The sequence below is a fragment of the Eublepharis macularius genome, chromosome 5, assembly GCF_028583425.1.
Source record: "Eublepharis macularius isolate TG4126 chromosome 5, MPM_Emac_v1.0, whole genome shotgun sequence".
NCBI classification, from domain to species: Eukaryota; Metazoa; Chordata; class Lepidosauria; order Squamata; family Eublepharidae; genus Eublepharis; species Eublepharis macularius.
In genome coordinates, this window is record NC_072794.1 from 93,428,547 (window position 1) to 93,449,606 (window position 21,060).

A 21,060-nucleotide genomic window follows, 5' to 3' on the forward strand; every position below is an offset into this window, starting at 1 on the left:
TCAGCTGCTGAAGGGTAAAGAAAGTCAATGCTTCAAAGCAATTATTTTTTAATTAGCAAATAAATGTCAAAGCATGTTACTTGAATCAGCAACCTGTGCTTTGGCACTCTCTAAATCGCATGCTGATTTTGTCAAGTTTCACGTTATAGTCATCATAGTCTCGGTCTTAGCAAAAATGCTAAGATATATATTTAGGTGGTAGAAATACCTGTGGGCTAACAGTTTTTGGACACAGGTGACATGATTTTTTTTGTCATTTGTCTTTGACACCAGCATGCAACTTGCTATTGAAACATATTAAAAGTTATTTACTTCCAAAAAAGGTTTCAAAAATTGCTCTGTATTTAATTACTACAGCAAGATTAAACTTTGCTAAATGTTGGAAATTCAACTTGTTGTCTCTCTCAAAACAAGCCTGGTAAAATAGATCAAAGGAGGTTTTTCTGTTATTCAAGTTAACTGCTTTTCAGAAAGCTTGGGATTTCAAAGAAATAGTCAGGAACCAAGAGGATGAGCAACAACAACAAAAAGAGATATAACTGTTTATTACACAGTGCACAAAATCTCAGGATTAAAACTGACATATTTAAGATACCACATCAGATAATAGAGAATCACAATAATGGTTACACATGTATATTAACCAAAAGACTTTTGATTAATATACATGTGTAACATACTATGTTTTGAGTTTGTAATGGTATCCTATATATGTCATTTTTAATCCAAAGATTCTCTGCACTGTGTAATAAATAGTTATATCTCATTTTATTTTATTTTTTTGTTGCTCAATCTCTCGATTCCTGACTTGACTCTCAGGTTGAGATTTCCCCCCTTTTCCCTTTTGTATTTCAAAGAAATAGTCATCCAATGGAATCTGGCTCTTAACAGAATAGAAATCATTACAGGTGATATTTAATTTATCAGACAGAATTTTTTTTCTTAGTTGCATGCTTTTGAAGTGTTGTGTTCTTTAAAGTTCTGACAGATTGCTTTGTATTTCAAAGTTTTGTAAATCATCTATTTTATTCATCATTGTGTTTAAAATAAATATATTTTAATTTTAGGAATGGTCACCATGATTATTGTAATGACAATTTTTGTGGTTTATTTTTTGACGCAGATCTGTGATTTCAAAATACTTTATAAAATATTTTGTTACGGCCTACAGGTAATACAGAATTAAATTATATGCAAACATATGCAGAAATTTAGACCACCTCTGAAATGGGGACACACTAAGCTTGGCCTTTTCTCATTTACACTGGTATTTCCATTTAAATCAGTGCAGTGTTTACTATAATTGATGAAAGTAATATTTACATCACAAAGGCAGGATATAAATATGAGAACTCTGAAAGAAAAGATGAGAATGAGGTATTTTCTTTTCCAAATTAACTTGAGAATATTTTCCAGGTGAACAACTATAGTCCCCCACATTGTAGAATGACCTGCCTAATGAGGTTCAGAAGTCTCCCACTCTCCTGGTTTTCCACATGCTATGCAACATCAGGAGTGCTTTTTTATGCAGGTAGGAGGGATGTACTATATCAAAATGGTTCAGAAAAATACTTTGGGATAGGGAGGGACTGCAGAATATACAACTGTCTACTGACTTTTGCTGTAAGTAAGCTTTTACTAGATAATTTCAACATCATTTTACAAGTCACTTTAATGTTTATGCTTGTTTTAGTTAAATGTCAGATTTTGGCTTGTTTTCAAACTTTATGCTATCCAAACTCGATGTCCTTGTTTCTGGAATGTTCTGGCCATAGTTTATATTAGCTTATACCAGGGGTGGGCAAATTGCAGCCCACGGGCCACATGCGGCCCGCTAAAGAGTTTTTTGTGGCCCGCCAAGACAGCCCACTCTTGCACTTCGCTCTGGCCTGAAGTCTGGACAGCCGGCTCTCCCTGGGACATGTGGACGGCGAGAGGCTTCCCCCGCGGAGCACGTGTGAACACCGCCGGCGCTCGGACCCAGGCACGCAGGCAGGGCGGGCCGGCGGGGCAGCCAATGGGTGCGGGCAGTGAGGCGGGGCTGGGCGGGCCGGGATCATGGAGTGGCGGTGGCGGGAGCTGCTGCGGCGCTGCTACGTGGAGGTGCTGCCCCTAGGTGGCCTCATGCGGCGCCTGTAAGGCGGGGCGCGGGGCCGGCTGGAGCCGCTGGTGCAGAACTGGGACCCCCCCCGTGCTACCGCTGCCTGGTCAGCCGGTGCGCGGTGGGGCTGCCGGCCGGCTGCAAAGCGCCCCTGGAGCAGCTCTCTTTCCAGCAGGTAGGGGGGCTCGGCAGGGAAGGGCTCTCTGGGCAGTGCCATGCAATGGTTAGAATGCGGGCCTGCGAAGGAGACACTAGCTCGGGTGGCTGCTCGCCATGAGGGTGAACCGGGCTATCCTAAGCAGAGTTACTCCAGTCTAAGCCCATTGAAATCAATTCTTCTTTGGGTTGCCAGCTCCAGGTTGTGAAATTCCTGGAGATTTGGAGCGTGGAGCGTGGAGAGGGCAGGGTTTGGGGAGGGGAGGGACCTTAACAGGATGTAGTGCCAAGTGATCACACCCCAAATCAGCCATTTTCTCCAGGGGAACTGATTTCTGTTGCCTGGAGATCAGTTGTAATTCCAGGAGATCTCCAGCCATCACCTGGAGGCTGGCAACCCACCTTGGGCCAGCCAGGAATGAAGAGGAGCCTTGCAGCACCTTAAAGATGACCAAACTTCTTATTACAAGGGAGGAGAGCCCACTTCTTCCCATGCAGTTATCTTTCAGCCTAGCCTACCTCTCAGGGCTATTGTGAAGACAACAATGAAGTAGGGAAGAGCTGCGTGAAGTGGGGTGGAATCAAAATGAAGTTAATCATTTTTAATGTAAGTTGGTTAACTAATGAATGCAATCATTTTAAAAGGTGTGGCCCTCTGCTAACCTCCGCTCCCACAAAGTGGCCCCCGAGCCAAAACAATTGCCCACCCCTGGCTTATACTATGTAATCTGCCTTGAATCTCACTGGGAAAGGCAGAATATAAATGTAATGTTTTGCATTTGAATAATTTAGATTTGATTTCTGCTTGCTAAAGTGGGTTTTTACTTAACATGGGGCTATTAGTTAACTAATGTGGGGCTGTTAGTGAAAATGCAGGCTTCTGAAGAAAGAAGGAAGGAGGCTGGATGGGTGAGAGGAGTGAAATCTGATTGGACAGCAGCAATACCCAGGGGGGTAGATGGAATTGCAGGCGGGGTTAGTTTCTGAGCTAAGAGAAAAGTGTTCATTCTGGTAAAAGCAGGCAACTTGTGGGAAGCCTGAAGGGGTTCTGATTTTGAGCAAAGTGGGCAACTTGTGTGGAAGGCTGAAAGAAGTTTTATTCTAGTTCAGTCAGACAATTCGTGTGAAGCTTGAACTGTGTGTTTCTGTGAGAAAATGTTTATTCTGGTAAGAACAGGCAATAGGGGTGTGCAGAGCCAGGATGATTCTGTTTTCCCAATTCAATTTACCCACATCAGGAAAAAGATTTGGAATCAAGCAATTCCAAAGCAGCAAGCTACTTTGGAAATCACTATTCGGGTCACTTTGGGTATGATTAGGAAAGATTCGGCCATTGATTTCAATGGAGATGCAGCTCCTGAGTTTCTGGGAGCCTGGGGGGCATCTTCTTTCCGAATCATACCAAACATGGTGGGGGCCTTCTCCTAACTGTCTTCTAATGACCCACCAAGTTTCAGAACGATTGGAATTCAAGGGGCCATGTTATGCCCCCCCCAAATAAGGTGCCCCTATCTGCCTTCACTCTCCACTGTTCCCTATGGGAAAAAACAGGGGGTCTTTCTAGGTGGCTTGGGGTGGCATTCTGCATGCAAAATGCACCAAATTTTCAGGGGACCTGCTCTTACCTGTCCTCTAACACACCCCCAGGTTTCAGGGAAATTGGACTGTGGGGGCCATTTTATGACCCCCCCCCCAAGGCAGTGCCCCATCCTCCTCCACTCTCCATTATTCCCTATGGGGAAAAACAAAGGGTCTTTCTAGGTGGCTTGGGGTGGCATTTTGCATGCAAAATGCACCAAATGTTAGGGAACCTGCTCCTACCTGTCTACCATGCCCTCCCCAAGTTTCAGGGATATTGGACTTTGAGGTCCACCCCCCAAAGGTGGTTCCCCCAACCACACCATTTATTTCCACTGTAGGGAAAACTCCCACACAGCAGAAGCATATGGATTGTGGCTGCCAATTGCTGCAGCCACAGTCCAGCTATACTACACCCCAAGCAGCCCATCAGAACCAAACTTACCCCCCCCAACACTAAACACCCCTGCAGTAACTGGCCAGCCACTCTCCATTGGTTCCTATTGTGGGAAAATCCAGACTCCTGCAGCAGGAACACATGGAATGTGGCATCCATGGCCACAGGCAGAACCCCCCTTTTAATCTACCCCCCAACAGCCCCACAGACCCAAAAACACACACCCCAAAATTCCCCACCACCCCCTAGAGCAGGCCAGCCAGCCTCTCTCCATAGTTCTCTATGTCAAGAACTTTTAAAATGTCTTTCCTGGGGCAATTATGCACAGGCCAGGAGAGCCAGAGCAGAGGACACACTCTGGAATGCAAGCTCATCCCTGGGAAAGCACAACTGAACTGAAGACACCCCCCCCCCCAAAAAATCCTTCATCACCCCCAAAGCTGGCTGGACAGCCACTCTCCATTCTTCCCTATGACGAGAACTTTACATACTTTGCTTCCCAGGGGCACTTATGCACAGGGTGGGTGCCACACAGCACAGGCATGCACCCTTGATGCAAGCTCATCCCTGGGAAAGCAAGACATGCACCCCAAAATCCTCCATCACTTCCAGAGCTGGCTAGCCAGCCACTCTTTATTATTCCCTATCTTAGCACCAGAGAATCACACACACAACAAAAATAATTTTTAAAATTTTATTTCTCAGTAACAGCATTAACCATCACAATCCACATCACCAAAATAAAACCACACCTTCTCGTCCTAGATTACAACAGCCCCCACCATCACACCAGAGAATCACACACATACACATACACAAAATGTTAAAAAATATATTGCTAAATAACAGCAGTAAACATCACAATTCACATCATCACTATTAAATCACAACTTATAGTCCTAGATTAAAACAACCCCCAACATCACACCAGAAAATCAAATGTACACAACAAAAATAATGTCTTTAAAATTTTATTTCTGGGACTTCCCACCCTCCGTCCCCATATAACAGCATTATTAACATTACAATACAGCAGCACATGACGTAACATTATATATTCAAATCACAACATACAGTCCAGTTTAAACAAAAAATAACATCACACCAGAGAATCACATACCAAAAAAAATTCTTTTAAAATTTATTTCTTAGCTGTATTGGATTTTCATCTCATCATCCTTTCCACCCAAACCAAATTCAACCAAGGGACACTCTTGCAACTTAGTCCAGCAGAACCATTGTCATTTCCTGCAGCCAGGCTCTGAGTTCAGTCACTTGGGAAACACCACAGAGCAGAACTAGTCAGTACCAAGCCACAAGCACAACACAATGGCATTCGTGGACCACACTTGCAGAGGATTCCCCCCCCCCCTCACACCAGCCTCAGGTTGAACACTGCCTATGAGGCAATGTTGGGATCTAGCCCTCATCACAACCCACACCACTCTCCCCCCACCCCTTCAACAACAACATTTAACCACAATTAATCAACATTTAACAGCAACAACAGAACTTAACAACATTTAAGAGAATTAAACAACATTTAACAACAGCAGTTTTAAAACATTTGACAACATTTAACAACAGTAAAAAACTTAGTTTGGGGCTGCTTCTCTGGGTTTCCATTTGTCCTTATACAGTTTACAGTTGAGTTTACCTAACCTAACCTGTCTCTCCCTATCTTCCCATTCCAGTGGCAGTCAACATTTCTGGGGCCTCTATTCACAGTTATATGAAGAAATTTGTACCCACAGGGACTGGGTCAGTGCTGCTGTATTCTGTGTGTGTGTGGTTGGGGGGGCGGCCAAATTGCAGGGTGCATCCCTTCTCCCACTGAGTTCCACCCCCCTCCTGCTGGTGTTCTAACTAATTTTAATTATGGGAAGAGCGCTATTCCCCAGGTCATAGAGGATGCAGACCACAAATAGGGCTCACCCCAGTCACTCTGGAAGTCCAGTCCTGAGAAATCGAAGAGCTGCGCATTGACCTTCAAGAAGACCAACTGCTCAACTCTCCATGGGAGAAGGCGAGTGCGATGTGGGCTGACAATGTTGCCTGTATAAGAAAAGACATGCTCACTCTCCATGCTCGTCAGAGGGCATGAGAAAAGCCGCTGCACCTCGAGGGAGAGGTCTGGCCAGGCTGCCTCCTTTTTGGCCCAGCAGCTCAACAGATCGGTGGACAGCAACTCATAGGGATCCACAAGGTAGTCCTTGACCATTGCCTCCGCCGAATCCTGTCTCACATGATTCATGATCCCAGAGGGGCTGAGGGGCCACCAGAGCATCTCCATCTCCATGGACATCCCAGTGGTGGCCACTGGGGAAGCCTTCTCAGAAGGGGCGCAAGAGGGACCCACAGGGCTGGGGAGCCCCACCCATCCCCTCTGATGACAGGTGGCCCCTCATGGCCTGTATATGCCTCACCCACACACATAGGGTATCTCTGGCTTGTGTGAGGTTCCTGTCCTGCTAGGCAAAAATGCCCTTAATGTGCAGGTCACACATGGTCACCAACATGTACGACTCCCTCTCTATGCCCTGCTGCAGCCTTCTCATGAGTGCGTGCACCACTGGAATAATGTCTGCACGTGGTGTGTCTGGGTCCATAAAGGAGGCCATTGAACTCTGGAGCTTGTGCACCAGAGGAGTGACCAGACCCAGGGTCACTGTGTCACACAAGACTGCCACAATCAAGTCCTTGAAGGACTTCAGGACCTCCACTCTCTGCGAGATGGCAAGCCAATCCTCTTGGCTGAACTCACCCTTCTGCCTCCAACCATTGCTTTCTGAGAGAAACACCTTGAGGGCAGCCTGCTGCTCCACCAAGTACTCCAGCATGGCACAGGTGGCGTTCCAGTGAGTGACTACGTTAGAGATCAGGCTATGCTTCTGGCACAGTTTTTAAGCAGACTTCACACTGTGCGAGAAGTGGTGTGTGAGCCTTTGACATTTCTGCAGGAGATACTGGAGGTTACGAGTTGCAGGGTCCTGGGGTTCCATGGGGGAGCCCAACCCAAGCGCAGCTTTCACCACTAGGTGAATTTGGTGGGCCACACAGTAAATGCACTCCCAGCCCAACTGCCACACCACTGCCCTCATGTTGCGGCCACCATCTGTCACCATGCATCCCATGGTGACAGTGCCCTTGCCTACCCAGCTGTCCAACACCCTCCTCAAGGTGGCCACAATGTTCTCTGCCATGTGCAACATGTCGAGAACCTCAGCATGGAGCAAGGCCTTGCAGTAGCTGACCCAGTAGTCTCCCATCCATCCCTGCCTAACACTGGGCACCCCACCCCCACCCTGAAGGTCCTCAGGTTGCCACCAGTGAGCAGTAAGCGACAGGTACACATGCTGCACACTAGAGCAGGTCCAGATGTTGGACGTGAAGTGCACAGTTCTCCTGGCAGCATGGGACAAGTGTGCCTTCACATGGTCCCTGGCAGCCCTGAAAAATGAGGGCACCACGGTCCTGCTCAACATCGTGCAAGCAGGGATCATGTACCAGGGATAGGCATCATGGAGCAGCCCCTGGAAGCTGACGTCGTCAACTATGGAGAACAGCTGACCATCTACCGCTATCATGTTGATGATATGGTGCATGATGTGCCTCCTTGCCTTCTGGAATCCCCCTTCGGGCACACTAGTGCCCTGCATACCAAGCATCTCCATCAGAGAGGCTTGGTGTCCCTGCCCTACAGGAACCCATGGGGGGAGTGCACCAGAGGAGCCTTCCTCCTTCTGGCTAGCTGGCATCTGTGTGGTGCCACTTGAACTCCCCCCCCCCGAAGAAGCACCGCCTGGTGTCGCCTCTTCAGGTGGTTCCCATGCCAGACATGGAGAGATGGTTCACATCCCTCCCGCAACTGATCCATTGCCTACAATACTGGCACTGAACAAACTGGGAGTCCTCTGTTCTCTGGAAATGATTCCAGATATCGGAGGTAGTGGAAGGTCCATGTTGCACAGGGGATGCACTTATAGGCCTCACCAGGAGACACCTCCTGTGAGGTGATTGGGGCAGACACACTGTGCCTCTGCTGGGCAGTCACAGATGAATGAGGATGAAGGGGCAGAGATGTGGGCTCCTCCACCACACTCTCTACCTCTTCCTTCAGTACCCTCTCCTCCTGCACAGCCTTGAGAGGCCTGCTGCTGGCCTCAGAGAAAACAGGGGAGGACTGCCCAGTGGGCGGTTCCTCCTGCAGTTCCTCCAACATCCTACATGTCCATGGGGTGAGCATGAAGGACGGAAAAGTCATGTGCCACACATCCATCGCAGGAGACACCACATGCTGCCCCTCCTCCAGCTGCTGGATCTCAACAGCTGGAGAATGGAGAGCCTCAGCAGCAGGCCCCCATACAGTGCCAGCTCCTGTCTCAAACACCTGGGTTGGGGGTGACCCTACAGCAGCTGCCTCAGGAAGGAGGGCTTGTGATCCCTCTTGCTATCACCAGAAGCCAGGCTGGTGAATGGCAGCAGTGCAGGGGAGGTCCTCCTCCGCTCAGATGGGGGGAATGCTGCAGCACTCCCCTCCCTCTCCCTTCCACCCCTCTAGTCTTCTCCATAGCCTTTCCCCCTATCACTCTCTGTCCCCCCCCATGAACCTACACTAACTACCAGCTATTAAGTTGATTTTTTAAAAAGAAACCCCAAAAACATAGCCAAAAAGTTAGACTTTATTTTCAAAACCTGTCTACCTATTTCTAAATCTTTGGGGGTTTTTTGTTGATCTGTTACTGGAGATGGTAACTGGAATCTCTTTTTAAGCAGCCCTTTTTAGTTTTGTGAACCTAACCTACACCATTAAACACCTGAATTCCTCTTCAGGAATCAAGCTGGCCTTAAACCCCAATACACAGGAAAGCCTATAAGAAAAAATGTGCCTGGCATAGCTCCATTGGTGCCAGAAGTGGGCAGGGAAACCCTACTTTAGTGAGTACTAATGGGCAGCCTATTTATATGAGTATAATTTGAACACAACCTAACTCACTAAATCCTTTGCTATACAAGGCTATTGAACAGGGGGAAGTGGCCTTTGGTCCCTAACAATTTAATTTAGAGGGTAAATATATGACACAGGGCTACAACTAGCCTACCTTATAAAAACACTCTTTAAACCACTCTTGGAAATCCAAAGAAAACTACCCAAACACCACTATACCTACAAACACCACCACCCCAACCAACAAAACAACAATTAACAACAACCTCAAAGTGCACAACACCAACTGTAAAAACCAAGTCTTCTCCTAGCCCACAGCAACCCCCACAACAATAAGTTCAAACCTGGCCCACAGCAGCCCCCCAACAGTAAATTCAAAACAGCCCCCCAACAATAACTTTGAAACAGCCCCCCAACAGTAAATTCAAAACCTATCACACAGCAGCTGTCAGTCCTTGGCAGGTAGAATCCCCAAGTTCTCCACAGCAAACAAGCAGGTATATTGATTGAAGTAACTTTATTAGAGATCTATCAAATTCAAGGTGCTCAGACAACTGAATTGGCAGAAGTAACGTAGATGGGGGTCTGTAGTGTTAGTTATAGGGAAGGTTCCCGCCATCAGGATAAGGACTGTTAAAGCTTTGGGCATGAAAAGCCAGGGGTGGGGGGTGAAAGGGAGAAACTAGGTTTAGGCTAGACAGAACAAAGAATGAAATCATCTCAGTTCCCAAGAAATATACATTTTGAGTAGGCCGCAGCCAGCCTTCAGGGACACTTGCTGGAGGCAGTGGGGGAAAGAGAAAGTAAATACTTGTGAGATAACCTACTGCCTTAACATCAATAAGAAACTTCTCATGCCCTCAGAGGACCAGCACATAACACATAACACAGAATACATTCATGGCAGATGATGGATATAGATTTGGAGGTTTTTTATATACTTATTTTTATATACTAAACCTATGCTTTTTCAGTATTACATGCTTTGCACTTTTTCTATGCTCAGGAGCCAAAGTAGTACTTGTAATGTAATCTGTAAGAATTTGACACTTGAAACAAGAAGACTTGAAACTCTGTAAGAACTGATATACTGCTTTTAGGGCTGCACTTATATTATATATTATTCTATAGATTCCAATAGAAATCAGTACCAGAGAGCCTTTTGTAGAAAACTGATTTGACGCAGCAAGCTGGTTTTGGCCACCTGTGTTATTATCTTCCTTAAAGCTGATAAGAAACTGGGGAAAAGGGCACGAATAGGAAAACATCCCTTCCTATCCACCAGATTGAGATTAATTGGCGCCCTTGAAAGTATTATGCCAAGAAAAAAGTAGTTAAAAGGTTAGACAGTGTCCTTCCAAAATGAGGGCAGAGAAAAAAAAACTGTGAAGACTGGAATTCCCCCAAATAGAGGGGCCAGCCCAGAATTGCATCTTCAAATCAGAACTGACCCTAGATATGTTATGAGCCAATAAGATATCAAATATTAGAATACTGTAATATTTTATGATTATCGGAAAGTATTAATTGCCTGTATTTCTATTGTAATTTTGATGAGCTCAGGACACAAGGAGACCACCTACTCCTGTGAAAATAGGCTCCTCCATTGTTTAAATTAAACAATCATATATTGCTTCATTCTACAGGACTCCGTGGTGTGTGGGTCTCTTATTGTGATTGGTGAGAGGGACACCTAAGGCACAAGTTTGTGCATAACACAGATATGCAGACAGGCATGTATGACAGCACCCCCCCCCCCAACAGGGAATTCAAAACAGCCCCCAACAATAACTTTGAAACAGCCCCCAAACGGTAGATTCAAACCTGGCCCCCAGCAGACCCCCCAGCAGTGGATTCAAAACAGCCTGCCAACAATGACTTTAAAACAGCCCCCAAACAGTAAATTCAAACATGGCCCGCAGAAGCCCTCCCCCCCCCACAAAAGTAGAGATAACAAAAACACCACTTTAAAACCAAATTCACACACTCTAGACAAGCACACACAAATACAGGCCCAGATTCCAGGAGCTCTCCCGCCACCCACACAAACAACAGAGACACAGAAAAATTTTTAAATACCACTTTTCAACCAAAATCAACCAAATAACAATTTGCAATCAAATAACAGTAACACCAATTTAAAACAAAATTGACACACTGTTCAGCCAAGCAAAAGCAACCCCAGCAACCCAAACGCCCCCCCCCCCAAAACAAATGCCCCAGCCAGCAACCAGCCACTCAAGCCAAAGGCCACACCATCACCAAACACACACATGCTCACTCACTCAAGGCAGCAAGAACACAATCAGAAAAGAAATTTAAACAGTAATTAACATTTAAGTTTTTTTTAAAAAAATCCCTTCCCTTCTCCCCCCACCAAGACAAGCTACCAACCCCCTCCCCCAAAGAGAAAACTCCAGAGAGTCAGAAAGACTTTCTCCTCCTGCACAGAGAAAAGAGAAAGAGAAAACTCCAGAGACTCTCACTACCAGTCTCCAGAAGTCCAGTGGTGGGTCAGTCAGGCAGTCACCAGGGAATCCTCGCAGTCCAGATGAGTCTAAAAGGCCACCAAGTCCCAGATCACCACAGAGACAGAGAACCACAACTGGAATCTATGTCTCTCTAGGCCAGGAAAAATGGAACCTGGACAAAAGGCAAGCTTCCAATTTAAATCCCAGCAGCACCCTCCTTCCAAAGAATCCCCACCATTGGCTGGAAGGAGAATGCTGCTGCAGGATTGGACACTCCTAATTCTCCTCTCCCTTCTCTGATCCCCCTCCCTCCTCCCCTTGTATTCTATCACTCCTCTGTCCCCCTTCACACTTGCTAAAAATAAGCAGGAATCTCTGCAAGCAGCACTTTTCTAGCTGTTTGCAAGAAATGTTGCAAACAGCCAGAAAAGTGCTGTAGTGCAATTTCAAGCTTCCTGCCTTTTTTTACCAGATGGGAAGGGGAAGGAAGAGTGAGTCACTCACTCCTTCTTCCCCTCCCCTCTAGTAAAAAAGAGCGGGAAGCTTGAAAACAGGCAGAACCTTGCTGGCTGTTTGCAATGCAAGCAGCCAGCAAAGTGCTGCTGGCTGCTTCCGAAGCTTTCTGAAGTGATCCAAATCGGGCCCCCGATGCTGGCCCCAATTCAGAAATGCCAACGTTTTCCAAATCGGGCCCAATTTGGGTATTTTACCCGAATCCGATTCCCAAAGTGCACACGCCTATCAGGCAAGCTATGTATAGCCTGGAAATGTCTCTGTGTTTCTGAGAGTAATTTATTCTGCCAATTTCAATGGAACTGCATATTTCTGACAGAATCTGTATCTGTGAGGTATTCATAGAAACTTTATCTTGTCAGGCAAGCTCTGTTGGAAGGCCTGAGTGAATCTAAGTCTGTGAGGAGTTTTTTCTACTCAGAAAGACCTTGTATTATTTTATTTTATTTATTTTATCCTATTTATACCCCGCCCTCCCCACAGATGGGCTCATAGATGGAAACCAATTCGCTTTGGTTTCAGACCAACTCTGCGACCATCAAGTTTATGAACCTATAAACTCTTCTTTTGTTTAAGAAAAGGGACCGACGCCCGACTTACCGGGCGAAGGCTTTGCAGCCGGCGGCGCGGGGGAGGGAATGGCTGCAACGTCCCGGCTTCTGCTTCCCGGCGGGCCCCTCGGTCTGGGCGGCCAATCAGTTTAAACCGCGGCCGCCCAATCAGGACCGCCGGGGAGCGGCCGCCGGGGGGGCGGGGCCAACCGCCGGACCTGGAGGGCGAGGTTCTCCCTCTGGTCCGGTGGCTCTGCATTTAAGCAGACCCGGCCCCGCCTTCCTGGCAGTCGGCGCCGGGACGCGAAAGGGAGAAGAGCGCGGACGAAGAGAGGAGGAAAGAAGACGAGCCCAGCCACACGTCGATCGGCTCCCTGACTTTCGTCGGGTGGGAGCGTCGCCGCCGGAGGTCGGGTCTAGCTGAGCCCGAACCTCGGCGCGACGAAGAGCAGAACCCAGCGGCTGGACTCGCGGCATCTCCTTGATCGTCCGTCGTGTGGCTCCCTGACCCGGGTCAGGTGGGAGCGCTGCTGCCAGAGGTCGGGTTTGGGCTGAGCCCGCACCTCGGCGCGGCGAAGAGGGGAGCAGCGGCGAGCGGCGGCAGTGGGGCCTGGTGGTTTCTGGGCCGGCGGGGGAAATTCTAACCCCCTCTCCCCTTGTTTTCCTCGCTCCCTGTCTCTTTGCGGGCCAGCAGCTGCTGCTGTCCGGCGCCCTCGCCCTCCCTCATACGGGACGGTTGTGGGGTGGGGCCAAGGGTGCTGCGTGGCTCCCCCCCTTTTTTCCCCAGATATCACCGGGTGGCGTGGGGGTCTAGCTATTGTTGGGGTTCGGCCCGATGGCACCCACTCAGAAGGGAAAGGGGGCCAGGCCCAAGGCCATGACTGGGTCGGCTCCTTCGGGGAGGGTTACAAAGCCTCGAGCCCCGCAGCAGGGGAGCCGCAAGCCTGCCACAAGGCAGATGGCGTCTGGTGGGAAATCCCCAGGGGCACTGAGGGGGAAGGCCAGGAGTTCTCCCAGGGGGCCGCAACAACCAACTGGATGATGGGGCTCCCCCCCCCCCGGCCTGCCGGTGGGAAAGGTGGAGGGGGCCAGAGGGCAGGCACCCGCAGCAGGGCAGAGAAGCGGAGCGGGGGTCGGCCTGGGGGCAGCAATCCAGAACCATCCCCCAGCTCTCTCCAGGACATTGGCCGGGCCCTGGAGCTGCTAACAGCAAGGGTGGAGCAGCTGGGGAACTCCGGGCACGGGCCCGTGGAGGTCCACCAGGAGGCTGGTGGTAGGGCAGCTAAACGCAAGGCCAGCAGTGGTCGCCGGACAGCTCGATCGCCAAGTTCGAGCTCCTCTGACTCCAGTCCAGATCGGCTGCCTGCTGGCAAGAGGAAGAGGGCACCCAAGAGGAAGGCTCGACGGCGTAGACGGCGAGAGGAGTCAGACAGCGTGGGATCGTCAGGTGAGTCCTCGTCCTCAGGCGAGGAGACTCCTGGGGAGGGTTACTGGGAAGCGGCGGCCTCAGTCCCAGGTCTCCCAGGGTGGGCTCTGCGCAGAAGGGCCGGGGGTGCCACCTGTGATGACGCATGGGCGGTTTGGGATGCAAGTCCAGAACATACCACCCCCCTCCCTAAGTTATTTACTGATGACGAGGACCCTCCAGGCATTCACCTGGCCCGTAAGGTCAGGGAGCGAATTCTGGACGGCTATTATGTTGATGTCTTCTCCTTGCTCAGGCCTGAGGCCGAGGACGGGAGAAGTGGCCCCCCATCCAGGAAAGAAAAAAAGGGGACCAAAAAAGACGTGGCTGAGCGTTCATTTAATAACTGGCTGGAGGGATTTACAGTTTATATGGGGGTGGTGCAGGCTGCTTACCCGGACAGGAGATGGCATCTTTCCAACCACCTGGGTAATGTCCTTCGGGCCCAAGCGCTGGCGGGGGATGGGGCGGCCCTGGATTATGACGAGGCCTTCCATAAGAGGGCCTCCCACAACCCCAGAGCCAGGTGGGACCTGATCAGCCAAAAACTGTGGCTGTGGCTGGTCGGCCCCCACATGAGGGGAAAAGGGGAGGGCTCCAGGTCCGGGTGGTGGTTCGCTCGCCGGGAAAAATCCCGCTGGTTGTGCTGGGAGTTCAATCAGGGGAAATGTCAGCGGCAGAAATGCCGCTATGAGCACTGCTGCGATTCGTGCGGGGGCTCCCACCCCCGCTCGACATGCTCCCGGGGCCCACTTTCCCCCGCCCCCTTTCATGGCGGCCGGGCCTCCAACAGCGGCTCCCATAAGGACGGAGGTCCCGGCGCCAACACCGCCTCAGCCAGCAGTGGCAGCAAGTAGCCCCAGCGCCGGGGACTTGGGCCTGGCATTCACCCCCGTGCGCGCCGGGCCGCTACGCCTGCTCCTTGCCCGCTACCCCAACAGGCAGGCCGCCGACTACCTCCTCCAGGGCTTTACAGCTGGCTTTAGGATACCTTGCATGGGGCCACATATAGCAACCACGTCCGGCAACCTTAAGTCGGCCAGGGAGTTGCCGGATGTGGTGGCGGCCAAGATAGCAAAGGAGGTGGCGGCGGGCCGGGTGGCGGGCCCCTTCCCTACCCCTCCTCTGCCGAACCTAAGGGTTTCCCCTCTGGGGGTGGTCCCTAAGAAGGCCCCAGGGGAGTTCAGACTGATTCACCATCTCTCCTACCCTCGTGGCTCCTCGGTGAACGACGCCATCCCGCAAGAGCTATGCTCGGTGAAATACGCCTCCTTTGATCACGCCGTCCGGTTGGTCCGTTCGTGCGGCCCCGGGGCACTCATGGCCAAGTGTGATGTGGAATCGGCCTTCAGGCTGCTGCCGGTCCACCCCCGGGATTTCTGCTTGCTGGGGTTCAAGTTTCAGGGGCACTGGTACGTGGATAAGGCTATGCCAATGGGGTGCTCAGTGGCCTGCGCTGCGTTCGAGACCCTTAGCACTTTCATTGAATGGGCGGCCAAGGATCGCATGGGTTCCCCCCACATTACCCATTATTTAGATGATTTTCTGATAATGGCCCCCCCCGGGACCCCCGCTTGCTCCGAGCGGCTGCGCTGTTTCCAGTCGCTGGCCCAGGAGTTGGGCGTTCCCTTGGCGCGGGACAAAACCGAGGGCCCAGCCACTAGATTAACGTACCTGGGCATCGAGCTGGACTCAGTGGCGGGCGTCTCCCGTCTCCCCCAAGACAAGCTGGCCCGTTTAACAGCGCTCATCTCCCAGCTTCTAGTCCGCCAGAAGTGCACCTTAAGGGAATTGCAGGCCATCATTGGGCACCTTAACTTTGCCTGCAAAGTGGTCTCCCCGGGGCGGGCCTTCTGTGCCCGCCTTTCCTGGGCGTGCAGGGGGGCCTCTTCCCCTCACCATCACATCCGCTTAACACGGGGGATCAAGGAGGACCTGCGGGTATGGCTGGGGTTTTTGTCAAACTTTAACGGTGTGTCACTATGGCAGGAACACCTCGCCCCTGGCTCGGACCTCCAGGTTCGCTCAGATGCGGCGGGTAGCCTGGGGTTCGGGGTATACTTCAAGGGCAGGTGGTGCGCTCAGCGCTGGCCCCCATCCTGGGTCACGGCGGGTATTCTCAAGGACCTCACATTCCTGGAGCTCTTCCCCCTATTGGTTGCCGTAACGATCTGGAAGGGGGAGTTCCAGGACAAACGAGTCCTGTTTTGGTGCGACAATCAGGCCTCGGTCAGAGTGATCAACAAGCAGTCATCTCGCTCTGAGCGGGTCATGCGTCTGGTGCGGCGTTTTGTGTTGGTCTGCCTTGCCTCCAACATCTCTTTTTCAGCACGTCACGTGGCAGGGGTAGATAACGGCATAGCAGATGCGCTGTCTCGCTTCCAGATGGAGAGGTTCTTCGCGCTGGCTCCCGAGGCTCATCGGACACCCGACCCATTCCCGGTGGAACTGTGGACGGTTGGAGGGACATCATCTGGGAAGGAGTCAGCAGCTCCATAGCGCCATCAACCCTGCAGGCCTATTCGACGGCGGCGCAGAAATACCTCTCCTTTGCCACTAGGGCGGGGGGCCAGCCCCCGTGGCCGGCATCTCAGGAACTGGTGTTGCAGTACCTGGCCCACTTGCGGGGCCAGGGGGTTGCCCCCAGGACCATGCAGTGGGACTTGGCCGCCATCTCCTTTTTCAGCAAGGCCCAGGGGCTCCCCGATCCCTGCTCTAGCTTTGCCGCACGCCAGGCAGTGGCGGGGTGGGGACGGGTCGCCCCCCCCCTCCCCGACCAGCGCAGGCCCATCACCCTGCCCATCCTGGATGCGTTACTGCGGCAACTGTCAGGCCTGTGCTGGTCCCCATTCGAAAACCGGCTATTCCGAGCAGCCTTTGCACTAGCATTCTTCGGGGCCCTCTGGGTCGGCGAGCTGGTTGCCAGCTCCTGCACGGACTCCTCTGGCAGGGCTCTCGCGCTGGCCGACGTGGCCCTGTCCCGTCAGAGGGTTACCCTAACCATTCGCAGGTCTAAAACTGATCAGCTTGGCCGGGGAGCGTCCATTTCCCTGCGGGCCTCTCCACATGGGGTGGCTTGCCTGGTCTCCACGGTTCGGGAGTACCTCGAGGTGCGCCCGCACCCGGCTGGCCCTTTTCTGATACATTTGAACGGGGACCCCCTCACCCGCTACCAGTTCGCCTCTGTTCTCCGCGCCTGCCTCCAGGCTGCTGGGCTCCCCGCCCAGGAGTTCGCCACACACTCTTTCCGCATCGGGGCAGCCACGCTGGCTGCAGAGCTGGGCATCCCGCCTCCCCTAATCCAGCGCATCGGCCGGTGGAGGTCCAGGGCCTTCCGGTTATACATCCGCCCTACACGCGTCCTGCATTACTGATTGCGTGGTTTTCCCCTCTCTTCATTCCTCAGGCAAGCGGAGGACGGTCTGGATCTGCGGCCACAGCATCGTCCACTGGGCCGGTCAGTACGCGGCGGGTTCCGGATGGGGAGTCAACCTCGGCCTGGACCGGCACATCAACATTCTGTGGCTCGGCCAGCGCGGCATGCGCTGGGAGTCGCTTGTCCCAGTCATCGAACTCCAGGTCCGGCGGCGTGGCCCACCAGACGCACTCATCATCCAGCTCGGCGAGAATGACCTGGTCCAGCGGGGTTGCCTGGACTTGAAGCTCTCCATGTGCAAGGATTTGGACTACCTCTTCTCCATCCTTCCTGGGACTTATTTTCTGTGGTCCGACTTGCTCCAAAGGCGTGTGTGGCGAGGGGCCCAAAACCCAGAGAAGATCGATGGCGGCAGGCAGCGGCTTGCCCGGGCCGTGGGGCACCACGTCTCCGCGGCAGGGGGGTGCCTCGTCTTGCACCCGGACATTTGCTTTCGACAGGAGGCCTTGTATCGGCCGGACGGAGTCCACCTGTCCAGCTGGGGCCATGACATCTGGCTCCAGGATCTGAGGGATGCTTTGCTGGGGTGGCTTGGTTGTTAGGAGCCTTGGCGGGAGCCACTTGTGGCTCTTGTGGCGGGTAGCATTGGATCGGATCTCTTTCCGGGGGACCAGGGCCACGGCCCTGGTACCCTGTTCAGGGGATTCCCATACGGAATCTTGGGAGTGAGGTGAGTGGCAGACCCGGACGGGGGTTGCAAGGTGCTCACTCCCAGGTGGCAGGCGAATCAGGCAGGGGTATACACCCATCTGATTCCCCTATAATGTCACTCCTTGGTGCCCCCTCCTTCAGCGGGGGTCCTGAAGGGGGAGAGGGCTCAGTGGCTGGCAGGCGGGCCAGCCTTTGCTCGAGATCCGATCCATATGCTTGCCAACGCTCCTTGTTTGTTGTTTCTGTTCATAATAAAGTTGTGGCCTAATTTCCTCCAGCCCTTGTTGGTTTGAGTTCTTTGCGCGCCGTCCTTCCACCGGGCCTAAGCATAGGCTGCAAGGGACCGACGCCCGACTTACCGGGCGAAGGCTTTGCAGCCGGCGGCGCGGGGGAGGGAATGGCTGCAACGTCCCGGCTTCTGCTTCCCGGCGGGCCCCTCGGTCTGGGCGGCCAATCAGTTTAAACCGCGGCCGCCCAATCAGGACCGCCGGGGAGCGGCCGCCGGGGGGGCGGGGCCAACCGCCGGACCTGGAGGGCGAGGTTCTCCCTCTGGTCCGGTGGCTCTGCATTTAAGCAGACCCGGCCCCGCCTTCCCGGCAGTCGGCGCCGGGACGCGAAACCCCACCCTCCACTCCCTATTTCTGCAATTTATCTGTCACAGCTTTGCGGGTAGCATTAGATCGGATCTCTTTCCGGGGGACCAGGGCCACGGCCCTGGTACCCTGTTCAGGGGATTCCCATACGGAATCTTGGGAGTGAGGTGAGTGGCAGACCCGGACGGGGGTTGCAAGGTGCTCACTCCCAGGTGGCAGGCGAATCAGGCAGGGGTATACACCCATCTGATTCCCCTATAATGTCGCTCCTTGGTGCCCCCTCCTTCAGCGGGGGTCCTGAAGGGGGGGAGGGCTCAGTGGCTGGCAGGCGGGCCAGCCTTTGCTCGAGATCCGATCCATATGCTTGCCAACGCTCCTTGTTTGTTGTTTCTGTTCATAATAAAGTTGTGGCCTAATTTCCTCCAGCCCTTGTTGGTTTGAGTTCTTTGCGCGCGCGCTTTTGTTTAAGAAAAAAGATCCTTCTTTATCTCACAACCATCCTTACTTGCTGACCATTCTGTCAACCTAATACAAGCATTCCTATATTATAAGTTACAACAAGGAGGTATAAGGTGTAAGCCTTTGGTGACAGTAAAGGAATCAAGGAGGCAGCAATTTACAGGTCACACAAACAGGGAAGGTGTTCTTTAGGTAACTGCTTGGGTAGAATAGAGAACACCGAAGCTCTGTGTAAGTGGAAATATAAAGAGTATTTATTAGAACCATGGCCCTTCTAAAATATAAGCTCAAGGTAATGTAAGGAGGAGCTGAATTTAAGGTTCAAAGACAAAGGTACAAGGTTTAAATGGTTTAAAAACATGCAAACCATTACAGGGTGGATAAAAGATAAGCAAAAGTATTACAAGCTGTTAATACAAAAATAAGTGAACATGGTATGATAGACAGACAGACAGATGTAGATTAAATTTATTTTATTTATGTTATTTATAGTCCATCTTTCTCACTGAGTCTCAAGGCAGATTAAATACTGTGAGTCAGTATAGTTAGTGTCAAAGACATTTCAGTAAACAGTGTAAAAGGGTATATAAATACAAATTTGCAAACATTTAAAAATAGTAAAAATCTAATACAGAGTTGAAGAAATGCTAAAACAGAGCAAAAGCAATTTTGAGCTGACAAACAACATAGAAACTATCAATTAGGATCATACTCACAGCAGCAGACTGTACATTGCGGTAAAGTCTATTGCCCCTACTCCTTTACTTATGTAAGCCATCTCATTTTCGGTCTTCCCCTTTTTCTATTACTTTCCTAGCATTACTGACAACGGGGCATAGGAGGACCCAATTTGAAAATTAAGTGATCTCCCACATAGGAGGATATTTATTATTTATTTATTAAATAACCTTCAAATATCTGCAATAAGGTGGCAGTCTTGCATACAGTTATGTCACTTAAAGCCTGCTGACTTCACTTGAATTTAAGGACTTGTTCCAGCAGTTTTAATATTTTAGTCAGGACAGCTTTAAGAGAAAAGGCTACAGGCCTGCTTCTTAAAGTACCATGCAAGTTCAACCCCATTGCCAATCTGATTTTGAAAATATGGAAATTGCAGGCATGATATTGTCACCATCTAATTGCAGTTGAAATTGAAGAGCAATTATGTTTATGAGTGCTATTCTCCAAGCTGAAACAGCATCTCCATTCTGCAGCATCACTTGCCCTAGATAAATAAGCTGCTTGACAGTGTCTCATTATTAATGCACGTCACCTCTTGATCTCGCTTGTTTGTGATCATGGCCATGGAGTATTTCCCAAAGTAGACAATAGCAGCAGTATAACTTCTTTATTATCTGAAGGTTTAGACTTCTTATCTTTTGTGAGTAGGAGGTGAAAACTTTCCTCTAGATTTCATCATGGTCCAGTTCCAAAACACAATAAACTTCCAAAGATGTGGTCCACTATCCATACTTTGATGACCGTTCATATTCATGATTAGAATCTTATGAAAAACTGTCTTATGATTCTGATCTCCTGCACAATTGTGGGGGGGGGGGGATCAAAATTTCAGCTGAACCCTGCAGTTAGGGGTGATTTCTCACTGAGAGCTGACAACAACAGGGCAGCTGCAAAATTGTTCAGCACTTGTTCAAAAGGTTCACTGCTGAGCCAAACGTCTCTGGGATTAGCACAAGTCTGATTGTTAGAGTTGAAAATGGATATTTTGGCTGCTAAACTT